The sequence below is a fragment of the Tetrao urogallus genome (genome assembly GCF_951394365.1).
Source record: "Tetrao urogallus genome assembly, chromosome: 3".
In the NCBI taxonomy this organism is placed as follows: Eukaryota; Metazoa; Chordata; class Aves; order Galliformes; family Phasianidae; genus Tetrao; species Tetrao urogallus.
In genome coordinates this window covers 7,058,159-7,079,634 of record NC_136815.1, presented here as the reverse complement: position 1 = coordinate 7,079,634, position 21,476 = coordinate 7,058,159, and positions in this window count along the sequence as shown.

Below are 21,476 nucleotides of genomic sequence, written 5' to 3'. Positions count from 1 at the left end.
TTATTACTAAAGAGAAAAATTGCTTCCTTGCAGGTTTGCAGGTTATAATAAGCCACTCAGTTCCCTTGCACCACAACCAGTGGCAATCACTGACTGCTCTTTCTGATATATTTTTCTTCCTTTTTTTTTGGTACTTCTGGCCCATCTAAGGCACAATTTTTCAGGCAGTTCAGGACAGTTGGAAGTGTCTGGAGTATGGAAGATCAAATTAAACACAAAAAGTTTCTTCCTAATTGCATGCCTGTTTTTGACATTCCTGCTTCCCCCATTCCTTCCTCTCCCCATATAAAGTTTTCTTACTACCCCCTAGGTTTCTCATAGGAAAATAAACATCCTGTCACACACTGTCTTTACCCGTGGGTCTGCTGCCACCAGATATCGTCTCATATCAACTTCCAAATTGGGAAAGAGTTAAACACAGCCTGTTTCTGTGCAGCTGCCTGGAGGAAGTCAGCAGGAACACCAGACTTGATGGGGGAGAGTGTTCCTTGGAGGGGAACACTGGGCTTATGGAATCAGAGATGTGAAACATCTTTTCCTGGACAGGATGCAGTCAGGCAGCAATTCCTTCTCTCTTTTCTGCAAGTGGACTAATCAGTGGGTTTTAGCTGGGCAGCATGTTCAATAAAATTTGTGATAAATCTGTACCTTCCTACGACAACAGGATGCATAGATTAGTTCTGTCACGACAAAAGCATTTGAAATGTACACGATCACTTTTCTGCATCACATATTCTGTGAAGCAAGTATAAAATGTATGTGCTTGCTAGCATAGCCAGATGTGATAGCATGATTGATGTCACTTATCTAAGAGGAAATGCATTGGAACTTGATGTGCAGCTGTGCTAGTAATTGTTCTAACAGGTCTGAACTCCAGATTGTTTTTCAGATAAGGATGGAGACTTTTAGTGCTATAGTCCCTCAAGGAATCTGTTTCAATTTAATTATTCATTCCACTCTTTTCCTTTTGCCATCTCAATTCTGGCAGTGCTCAAGAACCTGGAAGTGCACTACCACGTGTGCCGTGGCAGATTGGCATGTGAGAGCCTTAACTCTACTCTCAACTTGTCCCAAGACCCTTTGCCTGTTTCAGGCTTTGTTCCTGCTGGTTACATGGATGTCCTGATCTACACCATCTCATACGATACTGCCATACATGAAAAATCCCTCCACGACTGAGAAATGCTTACACTCTGTTGGTGTTGATACTCTGATCCATTCAGATAACTTCCCGTCTCATGCCAGAGGTGCAAAAACTTGAGCTTGATACATAAAATGCCCGCTCTCAGACATAATTGTATAAAGTATATGATGTATATCTTTTTTTTTTTTGCCATGAAAAAGTTTGTTGCCACTGCTGACCTTGTCTAGCTCATATTTTGAAATTCTTTCACTGTCATTTCAAGACTACTTTCTAGCAATTCACTGGGACTGGTTAGAGAGGCACAAATTAAATTTTCAGTATGAATCACTGCTCTCAGTCTTCAAATAAATGAGCAAGGACAATTTTTATATTGGTCACATTTAACTAAGGAGTTAGGATTAGGAACTCCGGCCCTAGAGTTGCCTTATAGGGACAGGAAGGGAGCTTGGTGAGCAGTAGCTCTTTTTTTACAGTTTTTAGGGCTCACAAAAGATCACAGAATATATTAAAAAAAAAATCATAGAACTGCTTGGATTGGAAGGGATGACGTATTTCTAATCTCCTTGCCAGAGACAGGGCTGCCTACCACTATATCATGTACTAAATCAGGTCACACAGGGCCCCTAATGCCAGGCCAGAAGCTTTAAAGTCAACTCTAAAGACCAGCAGAGCAAAGGAAGCCATAACTTAACTGCCCACATCAGTCTGTGTGCAAGTCACAGCCCATCCTCAGCATGGCAGCAAATCATATATGCAGCGCACCCTGGGGACAGGTTGATCTCAAGCTTGGGAAGAACTTTCTGTACCATATTCTACTCCATCCCTGGAGTTGTTGAAGACCAGGTTGGATGGGGCCCTGGGAACCTGATCTAGTACTTTATCTCACAGTTGGCAACCATTCCTGCAGCAAGGGGATTAGAACTTGATGATCCTTGAGGTCCTTTCCAATCCAAGCCATTCTGTGATTCTATGATTCAGCATCCCTTGCCAGAACAAGGTGGCTCTCCCCTTCAGTCTCTATCCTGCTCAGTGCTACCGGCTCTGCTCCATCCCTCCCTTAGCTTGCTGCCTATTTGCCTCAGCCCTTTTTCCCTGCTCCCAGTGTATCTCAGCATCTGCCTCCATATTAGGCAGAAAATCTATAAAAACCTCTGTTATTGTATTCTCCCAGAATCCTAATTTTCTCCTCTTAAGATGTTCAGTTTTTGGCAGACACAATACAATCTTTTCCCACCACTTTCAGGATTGTAGAATTATAGAATCACCAAGGCTGGAAAAGACCTCCAAGATCGTACAGTCCAATTGCCCACCTATCACCAGTATTTCAAAAATATGAAACACATTTCCTATCAAGACAGGCTGAGAGAGCTGGGACTTCAGTCTGAAGAAGAGAAGACTCCAAGGTGAACTGATAGCAGCCTTTCAATATCTAAAGGGGAACTACAGAAAATAAGGGGACAGATTGTATAGTAAGTTCTGTGGTGACAGAACAAGGGGAAATGGCTTAATGTTCAGGGAGGGCAGATTTAGGTTAGATATAAGGAAAAAATCTTTTACAGTGAGTGTGGTGAGGCACTGGAACAGGTTCCCTAGTGTTATGGTTGATGCTCCATCCCTGGAGACTTGCAGTGCGAGGCTGGATTGGGCTCTGAGCAACCTGATCAAGATGTGGTATCCTTGTTCACTTCAGGGGATTTGGACTAGATGGCCCTCAGAGATCCCTTCCATTTCTAAGGATTCTATGATTGTACAATATTTCCCACTAAAACATGTCCCTCAGTACAACATCTAAATGATTCTTGAACACCTCCAGGGACAGTGAGTCTACCACCTCCCTGGGCAGCCCATTCCAGCACCTGACCACCCTTTCAGAGAAGAAGTATTTCCTAATGTCCAACTTGATTCACTCCTGGCACAACTGGAGGCCATTCCCTCTAGTTTCATAGGAGTTACATGGAGTTAGTTACATGGAAGGACAACTCCCACCTCCCACAACATCCCTTCAGGTAGTTGTAGAAAGCAATAAGGTCTCCTCTGATTCTCCTCTTCTCAAGACTAAACAATCCCAGTTCCCTCAATTGCTCCTTATAAGGCTTGTGCTTCAGACCCCTCACCAGTTTAGCTGCCGTATTCTGAACAGACTCCGCCTTTGACCCTTCCTTGGCTCCCTGTCCCCTCTGCATAAAATATTTACTCTGTTATTGCTCCTCATCCATTCTGCTCTTTTTGTCCCTTGTCTTCCCTGCCATTTCTTTTCTCTTGTATCTCATGGCACTTTTCTTGCTGCTCCATTAGCAGAGTCCTTTCAAACATTTCTCCTCTCCTTTCTCAAGCCTCCTCCTGCCTCCTCACTGCCTTTTCCACCTCCTCATTTTCAGGCTTACACTAAATGCTCATATCCTTCTTGACCTTGTATGAGATAAAAATAAGTGTTTTTCTCCTGGAAACAGCTTCCCTCTGAAAATTACACAAGAATAAAGCAGTTTTATTGCATTAAGAAAATATCTACAATGCATTGGAGAATTTTGTGATACACATCCACTCCCAGCCACCTGTTTTACCTATTTCTTTTGTATTGAAGAGTGGAAATAATTCATTTTTATCTGGAAAATATACTTGGATTATATGGTCTATAAAAGGTGGGAAAATGTGATGGCATGTTTGTCACTGAAAAAAAAAATCTACAAAGAGTCTTCTGAAGATACGTTTCTCATGCAAATTTCCACTTGAATAAAACAAACACATGCAAAAATACACAGATAAGGTAAAATAAGAACAATAAATACGTAAATAAAGCCACTGCTGACAAAACAAAACACCCCAACATTTAAAAAATTTCAAATAGCTTATTTTGTTTAAGATTTTACAAATAAGTCTCATTCAGAGAATTATATGTCCCAAGTTATTTTACACTGTTTTCTATACTCCTCTTTGTTTGCCAGCTCAGATTTTATATTTGTATATTTATAGTTTGTGATGGTAAAAGAGTACAAACTGTCTTTCTCAGTTTCCTTACTTTTAAAGCTCAAATTTAGATGCCCAAGGATGTATGATACATGTAATACATATACATATATTCATCATATATTTCATATGAAATATATGATATGATAATATTACGGGAGAAGCTTGTCTTTGAAATGACAGCCCCTCCATCCAGGCTGTCAGTAAGAGTCCAGCTGTTTCATATCACACTGGCTTTGAAATTCTCTGGTTTACCCAACATGCACATAGGTTGCTCTGGAAGTAATGCCTCCTTTTTTATTTCTGTGGAAACTACGCAGATAGAAAGAGCACAACAACACTATTTGATAAATTCTCAGATAAAAATCACTGTTTTTCAACACCATGATTAGCTGTGCATTTTTGTCAGCATTAACAAGAGACCACATTCCAAGCTCATAAAATATTCACCAGTGGAGGTGAGCCACTGTCATTATCACCACTGCTGAAACACACCACCCATCACCTCGCTGTGTTTACATTCACTCTTTGGTCTCCATAAATGTTCAGCACATCAATGAATGTTAACGTGTGCAATTTTTTCCACATGGAGGAATTCAGTGACACACCTTTGCTTCTTAGACACTTCCTTGTCACACACCACCTTGTCAGGCTGTCCCTCCGTTGCTGTCTGTCTCATAGCAACAAAATGTAATGGAATACTGGTGGAAAGGTTAAACCTCTACTGCATACCATCAACACTCATCTCAGACATCATGGACCAACATAATAAAATAGGAGGTGTTATTTTCAAAGCAGCCCTTGTCTTATAAGCATTACAGTGACAGTTAGGGCCCATAAAACACAATGTAATCTAAACACATGCTCTCCTGAAATATGACCTCCAACTCAAAAACAGCAGACTGGAAGTGGAAAGCACCATAACCCCTATTCACTTTTCTTAACTGTCATTTTAAAAAGTCTTCCTCAGGAGAAAAAATAAAGTCATGAAAACTGTAATTTTTTTCACAGTTACTTGCTGAAGAAAGTATGGGCATTTCCAAAATGTTTGACTGGATTAGCAAAAGCAAAAAGGAGCTACCTCAAATGGATTCAGCACAGACAGAATACATATCTGTGTATCTGTGGTGGGCATGATGGAAATAGCATATCTAAGAAGGCACACATAATACAATTTCCAGTTGGCAGTCTTTCTTTAGCCTCCAGTTATTTATAAAACAAGCTGTTGAGTTCAGACGAAAAAAAAAAGAGAGAGAGGGAGAGAGATGAATTTAAAATGTGTCAGAAAGGTCAGATGATGGCTAAATGGCAGGGCTAGTGCAGTTACAAAGCTGCTTGGCTGAAGGGAAATCCATTGATCTGTGGTTTCATTTGACTGATTTCCAAGCGGTGTGACCACTTTCCCTTCACATTCCAATTGTGTACAGTCAGGTTACTTTTTCAAAGTTTTGTCTTATTTCATTCTCCAGTAACAAGCTTCTGTCTGGTTTCAGCTCAGATAGAGTCAGTCTTCTTCATAGTAACTGGTGTGTTGCCACGTTTTGGATTTAGGAAGCAAATAATGTTGTTAAAAGGTCAAGGATGTTTCAGCTTCTCACATTGCCAAGCCAGTAAAGAGCTGAGGGTGCACAAGGAGATGGGAGGGAGCAGAACCAGGACAATTGACCCAAACTGACCAAAGCAATATCCCATACCACATGGGGTCATGCTGAACTATAAAACCAGGACACCACAGTCTTGAAAGAAAGGGATCAAAATATGTTTCTGCCACCGTTTCTGTTGGGTGGGCTGGTAATTTGACCCACTGCCCTTCACTAAGCTATTGAGCTGTGGCATTTGCACTAAACTCATCACTTAGTATCTCCATAGCACAGACTTGTAAGGGTCCTGTTCATAGTTATACAGTCGAACAATGCTATTTTCCTTGCACCTTATCTGTCTGTTGCAAATTAGATTAATGGATGTATAAAGGAGGCAAGGGAACAAGAGGACAAAAATCAAATAGAATAAAAACAAGACAGAGAAAAAAATCAGGAATACAAATAATCACAATATCTATGCAGCCAGGAGTCTACCTAAAAATGAGATAGGAATGGGACTATGTTCTTGGTATTTAAGGACCAGATAAAACCATTACAAGACACTTTTCTGAAAACCTGGCATACTGAAAGCAGGAAGCAGAATTACTGCACAGAAAATAAATCCAAACACAATAAAACATCTGAACAATGCTAATTACATTCTGCAGAACAGTGTCTTTAAGAGTATTATTCAAGCATTCTACTCTAAGCTGGCTTTTACCTTTCAAGTCATTTTTCTTCTTGTACCTCCTTGTCATTACATGCTCTGAAGAAAAAGGAGGCACAAATTCTCAGTGTTATGAAAAAATACTACATAGAATCATTAAGATTGGAAAACACCTCTAAGATCATCTAATTCAACCATCCACCTACCAACACCGTGCCCACTGAACCATGTCCTTCAGAGCCACACCTACACAATTTTTAAAATCCCCAGGGATGATGACTCCACCACCTCCCTGTGCAGCCCATTCTAGTGCCTGACCACTCCTTCTGAGAAAATTTTTTTCCTAATATCCAACCTGAATATCCCCTGGTTCAACTTAAGGCCATTACCTCTCGTCCTGTCACTAATTATTGGGGAAAACAGGCTGAAACCCACCTCATCACAACTTCTTTTCAGAGAGTTGGAGAGAACAATAAGGTCTCCCTGAGCCTCCACCAGATCCAGCAACTCCCATTACCTCATAAGACTTGTGCTCCAGACCCTCCACAGCTTCGTTGCCCTTCTCTGGACATGTTCCAGGGCCTCAATGTCTTTCTTGTAGTGAGGGGCACAAACTGAACACAGTACTCAAGCTGTGGCCTCACCAGTGTCAAGTACAGAGTGATGATCACCTCTCAGGTCCTGCTGGCTGCACTGTTTCTGATACAAGCCAGGACACCACTGGCCCTTCTTGGCCACCTGGGCACACTGCTGGATTATGTTCAGCTGCTTGTTGATTAACTCCCAGATCCTTTTCATCCACACAGTAAAGATGACCCTGATGACCAAAGGAGAAGGCTAGAAGAAGGAATAGGTGACTCTCACTTCATCTGAACCAACCATAAACTTGGGGTGTGATTTTTCTGTTCTAGTTGCCTGATGAAACTGTACAAACCAAATAACAGGCCATGGACTCCAGGATGCTGGGAATGATAGTTCAGGCTAATGGGAATCACGCTACTGCAAGGTAGACTGAGGAGATCTCTTAGAAATTCAGTAGCATTAATGGAAAAGGAGAAGACCATTCATTTAAATTTGCTGATATGAGAACATATGAAGAGAAATTCTTTTGATCTTGAATCAGGAAACATCTGGTCTGAGTACAAACAGAATTTTTAACTGCGAATTTTTTACATGAAATACATATTCTGCGCAGTGGTTGATGCATCTGCTTAAATAAAAAGAGAAAAAGGAATGTTTTGTTTGCAAAATAATCAGTAGGAGGAGTTAAGATCAAGGCATAGGCTGATCATGGGTGCGATCGGTGTCTGATGTTCACTAGAGTATGCCCACGCTCTGTTTTTATATTTTGCTTGAAGCAGGTCACAGAGCTGAAACAGCAGATGCCAAACTGCCTGCATTTCCCCAGAGAGTACCAGAAGGTATTAACCAGCATGAAATGCTGCATGTAGAAAATCACTTATCTCTGTCCTGTCTTGCTGTCAACAAACTCCTGTGCCTATATGAACCATTGCCCTTTAACAGGTGCCGTGCAAGGCAGAGAATAATCCATGCCCTGTTGGGCTCTTTATTAGTATGCATTTTACTGACTTGCTGGTTATAATGTGGTAGTAAAGCCTTGTCACAAGCATAGACGCACATTAACACCTTATCAAAGCTCATTTCAGGGCCATCCTTTTGAGATGATGAACCTGTCAACGTTTGCCACCAAACAGAAGCTCTGGTCATGCTTTATAAGACAAGGATTGGACAGCAAACGTGCGAGCACTCACATCTCTGGAATTCTAAAGCAGGCAACATCCATCCACAAACAGCAAGAGCTAACAAGGACAGTGTGAGTGACCCCTGAACACGGGAAACACCAGTATAGTAAGGGCAATGCCACAAAGCTACCATTCTCTTTCCTTTTACTCTGATATTTATATTTGATATGTTTCAATAGAACTGAACTTCTGTCAAACCAGAGGCAGGCTAGACCCACTGCAGGAACTGCAATGTTGCTGGTATTAGTATCATAGGCAAGAAGAGGAATAAGGTTGACAACACGGTTTGGGTCCCTGCAGCCTTTTTTTCTCCAGGCTGAACAAGACCAGCCCCCTTAGCTTGTCTTTGTAGGGCAGCTACTCCAGCCTTCTGATCATCTTTATGGCTCTCCTCTGCACCCTCCCCAACAGCTCCCTGTCTTTCTTGTATTGGAGGCCCCAGACCTGGATGCAGTACTCTAGATGAGGCCTCACAAGGGCAGAGTAGAGGGGGACAATCACCTCCCTGTTTCTGCCACCTGTTCTGATGGAGTCCAAGGATACACATGGATGGACAGAGCTCCAAGTGCCTCCCTCTCTACAAAGAGGGCAGGAGCACCCCTGGGGCATTCTGAAAAATAAATTAATTTGATGTGTCAAGTGGATGCTGTGTTCCTGGTGTGTCATCCCAAGATCGGTTCCAAAAACTTAATTCACTGAAAGTCATTCGGAACAGAAAGAAACAAGGACATACTGATTTGCAAAGAAAGTATTGGAAAAGAAATAGTGAATGAATGAGCTTTCCATCGAAGGAAAAAAAAATTAATCTCTGAAACTACACCAGTGAAGAGGGGGCAGAAATAAAATTTCAAAGGCAAAAGATGACAGAGGTATTCCTTAAACAACAAAAGTTGGAATTGACAAGATTCGCTCATAGCTCATTTTAGTACTGTAATACCACATGTAGAGCAGACCTCAAGGCTAGTGCTAATTGTGTTTGTTTCATAGAATCATCTTTCATGAGAATGGTTGCCACCCTCTAGATCACCTGTTCTGACCTTGAACACCTTCTGGGATGGGGCATCCACAACTTCTCTGGGCAGCTTGTTCCAGTGCCACCAACTTCTGTGTAAAGAATTCCCTCCTAATATCAAACCTAAATTTCTCCTCTTTTAGTTTGAAACCTTTCCTACTTTTATTGTCACTATTTGCATGTGTAAAAGTTGCTCTCCATCTTTTTTAAAAGCTCTATATAACTATACAAGGCCAGAATGAGTTCTCTCATGATCTGTCTCTTCTCTAGGCTGAACAAGCTCAACTCCTTCAACCTTTCCTTGTAAGAAAGGTGCTCCAGCCCCCAGTTATCTTTTTAGCCCTCTTCTGGACTTGATCCAGCAGGTCTATTATCCAAATATCTTTAGAGATATTGCATAGCAGTCCTACAAAATGGAAATCCTGGTATGTTTTTACAAAATACATAATATGGGGCTTATCTTATCAACAGCTGCAGTGGACTTGAGTTTTTGTGACAGAAAATAGCAAGTGCAAGAAGGAAGAAGGTGTTGTATTCACAAGAAGTATGCTGGCATTGTACCACCAATATTCCATAGAGAGGTTTAACTTTTTATTTTATATTTTTATTTCCAAAGACTTTCAGATGCAGCAGGTTTTTTCATTTGTTTATTTTGTTGTTGCCCCCCCCCCCCCCCTCCATGTGTGTTCTTGATTTTGTGATGTTACACTATCATTGCACTTCATCACTTGTTCCTCCAGCATAGCAAATGCTGTGCTAGGGTTATCAGCTGGAAATTTCACCCATTGAGGTAGCCATGGATGGGTGTTTGAACTCTACCCACAGTAGATTTTGTATGTAGATTTTGTTGTAAGTTTGGATCCACATCCTGGATCTTCAGAGAAGGCCCGATTTACCCACAAACAACTACCATGTGAGGGGTTAGTCTTTCACAAATAAAATCAACACCAACTTGCCAAGGTCTTACTCAAAATGACAGTTTGCTTCTTTGGACCAGGAACTCAACATTACAGGTCCCAAGGAGACTGTTACGTGACAGCATCCTCCATTATGATTGAACAACACCATAACTCCAAACGTTGCCTGTCAATTATTACTTGTGTCTTTTTTGATGGTCCTTGCCTCTGAGTAGGTAAAAAATAGCATTATAGTGTATGGGTGCCCTGATATCTAATGTCTGTTTAGTGCTGGGATCTACCCTGCTTCTAGCAACCACTGCTTCCTTTTGTTCTTTGTTTCCAAACCATCAGAGTGATGTCTGAAAGACAAGGTCTATTTTCAATGACCTCAGTAAGACACTGTTAAAAATTAGAAGATCTTTAGCTTTACATATTCAGTGCTTATATAAATTTTCCAACAAAGGCTTTAAATCATTCAGACTAATCCAGTTATTTTACTCAATAGTAGGTTTGTCTCTATGCAACTCTACCTCCCCATAAGCATTATAAAGACTCCAAGTTGTCTGGCCACTTTCCAGTTAATTAACTTAACACTGAAGAAGGTACTGAAAAACAAAATTAAAAGCATCCAATTTCTAGCCATCTTAATTCCTCACAAAAAAATCATGGCATCACATCTGTCTTCACTCAGCATATGAAAGCCACTGTCATATGACCCTAATTCTTCTTATTTATTCCATACTCTTAATCACTACTTGATTAAAGAAAAAAAATACACAAACATAACTGATTTCACTTTGAGAAATGATATTGAATTCGCTGAAATTCAAAGACAATCATTTGGCTCAGTAGTTTTTATCAATGAAGCTCTCAAACAATATAGAGTTCCTGAGCAACCACATGAAAGGCATGATCAGAAAAATAAGATGTGCATGTTCTCATAGTGGCCCACATTCCTGAATCTTTGTTGGATCTACGAGCACAGGGAACAAGGGCAGCTACATGCAGGTACGTGACAGCTGCTTTCCCACATGGGTGCAAAGCAATTGGGTAGAGACAGGAAAGGGAGACTGTGTTGCATTCACTCCTGCTGGCATCTTGATTACACTTCTGTTCATATGTTGTTTGCAGCAAATCTGATCATTTGTGAAAAATTAAGAAAGCATGGAAATCTTTGATAAAACTACTGAACTTCACTTCTCAAGATATTTTTTTCTATTTTAAATAGGTTCACAACCTATCCATGAAGGCTGTGGTTTGCTTACTTTTGCTTGTTTGTTTTGTTTCAGGACCAGACTTAATAAACATGAGTTTAAGACTCATATTTATAGTTTATAGTTTAAGACTACGTTATCTGAGTACCACAGAAGTGGGAGAAAAATATGATGTCAAAGAGAAAAAAAGAGCTATACCTGCTAGAGCTGGTGTAAATTAGTCTTTCCTTTTCCTACCCCAGGAACTTCGTGTTACACCTGATAGAAAGTGAGAGGAATAAAACCAGACATGGATCACAGAGAGCCTATAATGGAATAACTCCACCTCTGACCACAGTGCTCTGGGCCTCTTTCTGTGTAAATTGCAGGAAGGAAGTTGTAGTTAAAACAATTGAATGAGGGAAAGAAAGAAGAAATCCAGATAGAAAAAAACTTCTTAGTCTCCATATCTCTATTCATAATCTGCCTCAGGACATCTTTCATCTCTTGCTCTTGCATCCGTACACCAACCTCTGTAAGTTATCCCTTCATTGAATAGACTCATAGAATCATGGAATAGAATCATAAAATCACAGAATCACCAAGGTTGGAAAAGACCTCCAAGATCCTTGAGTTTTACCATCCACCTATCATCAGTATTTCCAATTCCACAGTATGTGAAAATACACAAAACCCAATACTCTCAGAAAGTGTCCACACACTGAGACAGTCGCGGTGAATCACATGCTGGTGCTGAAACACATCAGGATATTTGCATGATGTCTTCAAACCAGTTTTCCAAATCCTTATTCTACTCAAAGGCCATGGAAATGAACATGATGCTCTGACACCAGCTTGATGAAGTTTGCTCTCTGTATGTCATTCTACCTTCCTCAAACTGTAAAGTGTGTACAAAGTTTGTGGTTGAAAGAGTGAAAATAGGTTTTTTTCGCATTATATCATATGGCATGAAATATCCCTTCAGCCATTTGGGTCAGATGTCCTGGTTCTATTCCCTCCCAGGTCCTTGTGGACCCCACCCTGTTGCTGGCAGGATGATGTGAAAAGTTGAAACATCCTTGGCTCTGTGCAGCGCTGCTCAGCAACGACTGAAACATCCATTTGTTTTCAATTTTGTTTTCTTCCTATAGCCAAAACGTGGCCTCATACCAGCCTCTATGAAGAAAATCAACTCTGTCCCAGCTGAAACCACCTATGCACACATCAGTGCGGGGATAGTGAAGTGTTAATGCCAGACTACAGTGTAACTCAATTTTTCTGTCTTGCTTGCTAACGTTAGAGGAGTTCACAAATAATGAAACTGACATAAGAAAAATCATTATTACTTTAAATGACATATGTAAGGATCTCCCTGAAGTCAACATCAAGTCAGGCTAACGAGCCACAGGACAGTCTTTCTGCACAGCTTGATGCAATCTGACATGCTGTTCCATATGCATAGGTCAGGAATGTGATATCTCTTTAGCATTTCATTTATGTTTTTAATTTTATCTCTCCTCACTTCTTTCCTCTCATACGTGAGACTACTATTTTCTGCACGAAAAGTAAGAACTTATCTGGCTGTCCTTTTACATCTTCTCTAGGAGATAGGTAAGGATGTCATCATGTAACAATGAAATCAGGGAAGTGCAGCTGCTGAATGAATGCACAGACACATCAGGCTCATGCTGTAGAGATATACGTGCATTTACCTCTCAGCAATCTTTGCTCTCAGTACCATGAGGCACTCAACACCCTCCATTACTCCCTAGTTCATCTAAAGCTGAAGAAAAGGGGCTTTTCACAGGTTATTTCTCAACACAGCATGCTGCCCTAGACACATATACGGTTCAGAATGTGGCATTTTTTTTATTTTCATGCAGTTCACGGCTGAAAGCATCTGGAGTTACAGAGTTTGGCCCTCAGAAGAGCTTTAGCATCTGAATTCCTATCCATTTAAAAGGAGCTAAGTCCCTTCTGAAGACAAGTGCCCTGTTGAGGATCCAGATCACCTCAAATTTATGTACCACTACTAAATGCAGATTCATGAACCTGCTAATGAACTTCTGAGGAACTTCTGATTTATTTGATACTTAAGACTATTACATGTATTATATGTGTTGAAACCCTTCAAGTTTCCTAAAATGTTCCTACACCTCTCATCTCTGGCTTCATACTGAGGGTACTCTCATGGCAGGTCCCATGTAAAATTGGATGGATGGACTGCTCAGTGGATAAGGAATTGGCTGGATGACTGCATACAGGGAGTTGCTGTCAATCAGTGTCCAGGAGATCAGTAGTGAGTAGCCCTCATGGGTCTGTATTTGGACCATTACTGTTTAATATTTTTATTAATAACACAGAGCCAGTGGATTTAAGTGAATTCCTAGTTTGTGGACAATACCAAGGAGAGTGATGCTGTTGACATAAGAGAAGGAAAGGATGTCATACAAAGGGACATGGAACAGACTTGAGAAATTGGGCCCATATGAAAGTCACGAATTTTATTTAACAAGGTCAGGTGCAAGGTGCTTTACCTGGATCCAGGCAGTTCCCAGGGTCAGTACAGACTGGGAGATAAATGGATTGAGAGCAGCCCAGAGGAGAATGACCTCCAGAGGATGTGGGAAAATTGGACACAAGCTAGCAGTGTGTACTTGCAGCCTGGAAAACCAACTGAATCCTGAGCTGCAAGAAGTGTGGACAGCAGATCAAGGGAGGCTATTTGTTCCCTTCTGATCTGCCTTTCTAAGACCCCACCTGAAGTACTGCATCCATCTTTGGGGCCCTCATCACAAGAAGGAAGTTGAGCTGTTAGAGTAGGTCCAGAAGAGGGCCACAAAAAGAATCAGAGAGTTGGAGCACCTCACTTATGAAGACAGGTTGAGAGAGCCTGAGAAATGAAGGTACCAAGAAGACATTGCTGTAGCCTTTCAGTACTTAAAAGTGGCTTATACAAAAGATATGAAGAAATATTTTGTTAGGACGTGTAATGCTGACACAAGGGAAAGTGGCTTTAAAATGAAAGAGTAGATTTACATTACATGTAAAGAGGAAAATTTTCACAATGATGTTTCATTTTCTAAGCCTGGTTAACAGAGACATGAGTGTGGCTGGGAGATTATACACAAAATGAGAGGACAGGGAAGGGCAGTGTTTTCCTGTGGGCAAACGTTTTAGTCAAATACAGTGAACACAAGGATTCTGATATGAGGTTCTGTGTGCATTTCTGGAAACAACATGAACGTCCAAGGAAGTCAGCTTGGACTCACCCCAGATTAATTTCTAGGCTTCATCCAGCACGTTGGCAACTTTTTGTATTTTACTTTGGTGAAAATCATCTAGAAACTGCTGTTTGAGCTGTTCTCAGTCTTGGGACAGCCTCCAAGAGAAAATGAGGTGTTGGAGCTGAGTAAGGTAGAAGAGTGTTAATTCATTTGCTCTACATTGATTCCTCTACCATGACATTTACCCACTGCTGAAATTGGTCCCAGGACTCCATATATCACTTTTGCCTAAGGCAAAACCTGCCTCCATAGCAGATAAGCTATTACTCTACACAGTGGTACCAAGCCTAAAGTGATTAGGGATTGACTGTCCCACTAAACAAATAAAATCTATGTTTAATGGCCAGCTCAATATTCCACTAGAGGAAGCTGGGTTCACTCTGTACAAAACAGCTCATATGATGACCCCAGGGTGAAATCAATATCCTGCTTGATCTCATTATTATATATCCGTATGCCTTGTCTGTCTTTCCTCATGAAATTTCTTAATATCAGAACATAAAGACATGAAGACCTTAGGGAATTGGGAGGGAGGGTATACATGCGTTTCACAGTAGAACTTTGTGGGTCCCAGAGGGAATTATTTATTCTTTTTCTGTTCCTGAGAGGATCTCTGTCTAGCTACTGCCCATATTACATCACATTTTATTCAGCAGCACAGCTGAAAATCATCTAGGGAGCAACAGTGCCATTTCTTTATCAGTCCTGCAGAACCATCCTCAGAGATGGGTGGTTTTGTAATGGTATCCATTTCTGCTAAAAGGGCCCACAACACTATCCAGGGAGGCACCTTTCATGGTAGATAAAATGAACATTAATAGTAAATTGCACTCATACAGCGACATTCTGCTAGGATTGCACCATGCTCCTTGCGGTACGCTATGACTTCACAGTGCTTTTAAAGGATGATTTGCAACTCTGATAATGGTGGGGTAGTTGGGTTGAGCATTTCTACAACACAGCTAACTATTTTTCTGCTAGTATAATAATCTTTGAGGTGCAGTTTTACCAGACTGAATCACTTCTTTGGAAACACCAATTAACACTCATTTGTACAGAAAGAATAAAAGTCACAAATTTTAAAATGTGTTTCAAAGTGTTTGCTATAAAATCTAAGCACGCTTTACATATTCATTTCTGAAATGTAAGAAATGGATTTCAATAAGATACTAAAAACATGTAATAGCTGCTGTCAGGAGCTGGAAACTGTCTGGTATTTTGAGACTTGTGGAATTTATGGGTATTTTAACCGCAGGTTAACAAGCATTTATGTGCCTTATTGCTATTTTTCATGAACCTGAGAAAAAAATCTGCCAGTCAACAGATTGTAATATAAATATATATATATATATATATATCCCTTTTCTTTTCTGTCAAAATGTTCCTACAACCATGAATGTCAGAAATGGCCACATTTTCAGAGTATCGTTTTTGTCCACAGAGTGTTTTCTCTTCAACATCGCCTCCAAATTAGCAACTGTGTGTACTTTTTCCCACTATCAATATTAAAACACCTAAAGGATATCCATTTACTGAGATTCTGCTTTTCTGCTGAACTTGGGAAAGCCTAGCTCTGCTAAAATATGATGCAAGCTTATCCATTTTCCTCATTTTTCTTCCACAGTTCAGTTCATTTAAGGATTTGCAGATTACAATAGCCATGAGAGAATGTGGCTATCAGACCTTTCTTCCCTGGAGATGTGACCATTTTACATGCTTTATTGTCACTACTGTCATATTTCTCTGAATGTAAAAAAACAAACAAACAAAAAAAAACAACTAAGTAGAGACATTGCCTCTATAGAAATTGTTTCAGTAGAGGTTTGTGGGGGTGGTTATACTTAAACATACTTTAAAAAATCATAAAATTAAGCAATACATTGACACAATTTTATAGTGATGTAGGGAGAAGTTAAATGTAGAACTGCTATTGCCTTCAACTCCTCATACTTTCTGCATTTCCAAAGAAAGAGGATTTTCTCTGCTATTTTGCTACTAAAATGCTTCAGGTCAGTGATGTTCTTTGCCTGGAGACCTTTTGCCTGGAGACCTACCTCCTGGCATCACTATGATAAAAAATCCACAATAAAATTCCTTTCAACAAGGTCTTCAATATACATAAATTGTACTTAGAAATCACTATGTGAATGCTTTAGCCTCTTACAGTGGAGTTCTATAACACAGCTCAGACAAGTGTCTATGTTGATTTCATGGGTGTATCAGACAAAGAAAACACTAACGAAGCCAAACAGTCTGATCAGGCTTTTAGTTTTCATTACTGCTTTATTCAGATTCACGAGATAAGGGAAAAGTAAAAAATAACAGGATGGAATAGCAGGTAAACTCCAAAACTGTTGTGAGATTAAATCCAATACAATAGAATTCTTCACCTTTTCAAGAAAAAGCCCCTTTATCTAACAGACATTTATCAGTCATACACAGTAGCTTACCCACTATTACTTGACATAGACCCTGCACCATGAGGGCTCTCCATGGCTTCTGGCATACACTCTTCAATTCTGTACAAGACAGTCTCTACCCCTTGGAAGTTCAGAAACACTTACTTAAAGGTGTGCATGTTGTGGGCACGTTCTCTCTGTTTGCTAGAAGCCTCCTGTGGCAGAGAGCAGAAGGTGTTTAAGCTTCTGGTTGCAATATCCAAGAACTATTGATCCATTTCATGCAGTAGCTGTAGCCAATGCTAAAAAGGTTTTTCTGTAATGTAAGATAGACAAATATGCCTCTATGTGAAAATATCAGCCATTGTCTTCTCCACTGTTCCTTTTAACCCTTAGTTTCAAAATTTATCTTAAAAGGGAATGAAAATTAACAAATAAATGAATAAAATGGAGCTTCTGCATTTTCAATTTAAGATATGTAGACTAAGCAACGAATCCAGAGTTTCTTGTTGATGCCAAAATTTGACATTTCTAGGATTCTTCTTCAAGAAATAAATTTGATCTAAATATTTAAAACTACTTTGGCAAAACTAGCCTTTAGCACAATCAATTTGTATACTGTACATATCTAAATTTAAAATTGCTATTGTCCTCTAACTGCCTTGAGATTCATTTTGCGTCCAGGCAATGAGAGTATTGAAAAAACATATGTTTTTCTTATGTCTTGGATTGCAGTGTTTTCTTTCTGTAATATTGTCATCTGGCTGTATAGTCTTAATGCAGTAGAGAGAGAAATGAAATGAAAAATCTCTAATTAAAGTGACAGAATCAACATGGTGCACTCATTCCTCATTCAGATGCCTTTGTGTTAGTTTGAAGGTTTAAAAGGTTGATTTTAAGGATATTATCATGCCCTGTCAATGAGATGAATATAGAACAATTCCTGGCTGTGCAGCAGAGGTTATGAAATCTCAGGCATCTCTTTTGATATCAGCGTAACTATCTGTTCTGTCATGGATTATAGTACGTTTTTAACCACTTGTATTCTCACATACTGAAAATTCCTTATACAAAGCCATCACACTGACTATGTGCAGAGCATGTGGACTTGTACAGCTTAGAGAAGAGAAGGCTCTGGGGAAAACCTCATTGTGACCATCCAATATTTGAAGGGAGCATATAAACAGGAGAGGGAACGGCTGTTTACAAGGGTTGATAGTGATAGGACAAGGGGTAATGGTTTTAAGCTGAGACAGGGGAGGTTTAGGTTAGATATTAGGAGGAAGTTTTTCACACAGAGAGTGGTGATGCACTGGAACAGGTTGCCCAAGGTGGTTGTGGATGCCCCATCCTTGGAGGCATTCAAGGCCAGGCTGGATGTGGCTCTGGGCAGCCTGGTCTGGTGGTTGGCAACCCTATATATAGCAGGGGGTTGAAACTAGGTGATCACTGTGGTCCTTTTCAACCTGTGCAGTTCTATGATTCTATGAATCTATGATTCTATGATTCTATGTTTCTGTGATACTATGATTCTATGATTCTATGTTTCTATGATACTATGATTCTATGACTGACTGTGTTGCTCTCATTGTGGATTCAGCTACTACAGAAAATAGGAAGCATAAAAAGATCAATTATTCACTGATGGACAGTTGCTGTGCTTATAGAGATACTTTGTCTGTGCTATTTATTCATGCAAGTCCATGGGATTTTATCCGTTTTTAGGGATAGTGTTGCTGTAACCATTGTAGTTCAAGCCCACAAGTAAAGAAAAACTTTCAGGGAAATACATTATACCTGTATGATAGGCCAGTGTATAGTTTGCTTGACATAAGCAAATAAAAATTCATGTGTGGTAAGATCTTTAGACTGGGCTTAAAGAATCAAAAACTCTCAGTGGGTCATTTACTGTTACTATTTAACATATTGTTTGTGTGCTGTGAAGCTGTGTCTTTAAGGAAATAAGTTTGTTTCCCTTATAGAGAGAGTAGAAGAATCAATCTGGACTTCTTGTAATCTGTTGTATAGAGCATAGCAATGAATGCCATATGAACATACTGATTATTAATTTATAAAAAATTCATATTTTATGTTTTACTTAGCTCTGATGAATTATTGACTGAAAACGAAAACCTTTATCAATGAGGATAAGAGGAAGTGCTGTTTATAATGACATTTCTGATGTCAGGAAGGGCAGATCGTACAGAAGCTTTCAGGGACTGTTTTTTCTTTCAAAGCTTACTTGTAACAAAACACATCCTTAAAACACTAAACAGAAAAATTTCAGTCATTATCCAGTATTTGAGTCATTCAAGACAACTTTTCTTAGCAAAAATGATCATTGCAGAAAAGTGAGGATAATTTCACAGTGATGTTAAAGTTCACTAGATGAAATGATAGCTAGATCAAATTTGCAAACACTCCCAAAAATGAGTTATTTCTGATATTTGTTTTTAACTTGACAGTGTTATAGCAGCTTGCTACCTGCTGTGGCCTAGGCTTTCTCTGAGCTTTAGCAGGTTTATTAGAGCTAAACAACAAATGTTTCTCAGAAGTTAAACCAGAGACATATGAGATATGTAAATGCCAAACTCCTGAACAATGGCCAAAGATGCACACCCAAACCCAAGTAAATTCACATGCACTTAAAAATTTCCTGACTGCATTCTAAATTTTCGTGCAATGCCTGGAGGATTGTTGTACATAAGCAAGAGAGAGCTCTTCCAAAAGTACTGCAGAATAGTTCCACCTGCAGAAAGAGGCCGTGTAACATCAAAACCAGTGAGGTAGAGATAGAACTTGAGTACTCATGAAACTAGGTATTTGGAATTTTTAAAAATTATTACTATTATTCATTATTTTTGTTTTATGCTGTTAAGCTTTACCAGTAGTTAACTTGTGATACTCAAAAAAATAAAAATAAAAAAAAATCAGCGTTGGGCTACCCTCAATAATTTTGTCAGTTTTAAAGGAATCTCAGGGTTCCTGGATTAAGAATGTTGTAAATATCTCCAATTATTTGTAATAATTGTTATTAGCTTTCCTTTTCTGTACAGAAAATGAGTCCTATTTCAATCATTTTTGAGAAGTAAAATTTAAAGATCATTATGAGATATTCTGAGCTCATGAGACAAAAGATGAAGCTTCCACGAGACAGGGAGCATTGTTGCCCAACCTGGTATTTAATATTAATAGGTAAAGGAATTTTTCCTCTAGAAGAAGTGGTATTGATGACACCACAAACCAGAAGAAAATCTCAGAGAAAGCACCAAGAGATTCTGTTATGGCTTGTCTGGGGACAGTGGACTAAAAAATAACTGTCCAGTTTTGCAGGTGCTGCATTATATACTAACTGATTTGTAATTGGAAATGGCAAGTCCACCTCCTCCACTCTAACCCAACGAGCACCTCAGATTTGACTCACTTACTGCATTCAATCTGGAGGTTAGAGTTATATCTAAATTTTAGTAGTGAGATTATATGTCTATTGGGTACACCACATATTCTGGAACATCACTTCCTGTGGACAGTATTATTTTTCAGAAATATTTAGCCAATTTAAAAGGAAGCAATTGTGTGCTATCATTTCTCTACAGGAGTTACTAGGGGAAGGAAGAATAGAGAATAGATTCATGTCTGAGTTTTATTACCGTATTTACTTTAACCATGTTTGTTTTCAGTTTTGCTTTTCTGTCAGGTTTTCATCATAGATTCCTGAGCCCTACCTTTTTTTTTTTTTTTTTTTCCAGTTTTCAGAAGATAAGATGTATAAAATACCAGGGCTTGAGTTTGCAGTGTCAGAAAATTTCAAGACTACATTTCCAGGTATAAAAGATGATAGAAAGCTCCATATACACCAGTATGCTTTGCTTTGAGCCTTTTATTTTTCACAGTCCAAGAAGATTACATCAACTGGTGTCCCTTGGTCACCTGGATGGATAAGCTTGTCTAAAAACATATTAGTTGGTTCCACTGTACTTTTCCCTTGCGAACCCCTATTAGCTGTGACCAATGTCTGCATTGTCTTTCATTTATTTTTCAGTAGCTCCTATAATAATGTTCTCTACAGTCTTGTCAGGCACTGAACTGTAATCATTAGCTTATTCTTTCTTATACTTCTTGATAACTGGGACGTTCATCAGCTTCCAATCAACTGGGACCTCAACATATTAAAAGATTGTCGAGAAAGTCCAGCCGCAGGACAAATCAGTCCAGCCACTCACAGTTCTGGTGGTCAGTTTGGAAGTCCATCCAAGGCTACAGTCTAGACTTCCTGAGCAGCACTGAAATGACAAGTAGTGCACTCTGTAACACTGCTGGGCTTTCTTGCAGGAAACTGAACTTAAATTTTATGCATTGCTCTCAAACATCTTTGCTTCACAAATAACACTCAAAACATCTTCAGTGGTGAGGTGAAGACATTAATCGCCCATTTCCTCTCCATTTTGTTATCAATATAATTTAACATAACTTCATACATTTTCCAAAATATTTGTCAATCCAAAATAGATCTGGAGAGACAACATACAGAAAAAAAAGAATACAGATGGTTTGGGTTTTTTTACTTT